The sequence below is a fragment of the Haliaeetus leucocephalus genome, unplaced genomic scaffold (assembly GCF_000737465.1).
Source record: "Haliaeetus leucocephalus isolate CR32 unplaced genomic scaffold, Haliaeetus_leucocephalus-4.0 Scaffold656, whole genome shotgun sequence".
NCBI lineage: Eukaryota > Metazoa > Chordata > Aves > Accipitriformes > Accipitridae > Haliaeetus > Haliaeetus leucocephalus.
In genome coordinates, this window is record NW_010973092.1 from 3,524,684 (window position 1) to 3,525,126 (window position 443).

General features: G+C 55.1%; 1 protein-coding gene across 3 annotated transcripts in view; it reads left to right on the top strand.

Annotated features, from left to right (window-relative positions):
- JADE2 (jade family PHD finger 2) overlaps positions 1 to 443 on the top strand; it is an 82,949-nt gene continuing 82,506 nt past the window's right edge. For 2 of the 3 annotated variants that reach the window (XM_010578848.1, XM_010578852.1), the window contains exon 1: positions 1 to 69. The gene's annotated coding sequence lies outside the window, so the exon portion shown is untranslated. The remainder of the gene's footprint in view (positions 70 to 443) is intronic. The other variant, XM_010578849.1, reaches the window with a different exon arrangement.

The following is a 443-nucleotide window of genomic DNA, read 5'->3' on the forward strand; positions in this document are numbered from 1 at the left end:
CCCCGCCTCCCTCCCCGCCCGTAACCCGAGAGACAGCCTCAACTCTTGGAGGACACTCTCCTGGCAAAGGTAAAGGGGGCTCGGCGGGGCTGGCGTCGGCAACGGGCTTATTTTGCAGCGGATGGTTATTTTGCAGCTCCCCCTGCTTCGCTTGTATTTATTTATTTTATTTATTTTTTTTTTCCCTTTCCTCTCCCCCCCCCTTTCCCTCCCCCCGGCTGCGAGGCGGGGGATGTGCAGCATTTCCAGGGGTGGATTGCGCATGTTGGTCACTCTTGTTTTAAAGTGTACGAGGGAGGCAGCGGGAATGTAAACAAGAACTTTTAAAGGCTCGGCTCGCAGCTTCGCCTTTTTTTTTTTTTTATTTTTCCAAATTAATGACTGCGGCAGAGGCTGCTGCGCGCCCTGCCCGCCCGGGGGAGGGAGGGATGGAGGTTGGTTGG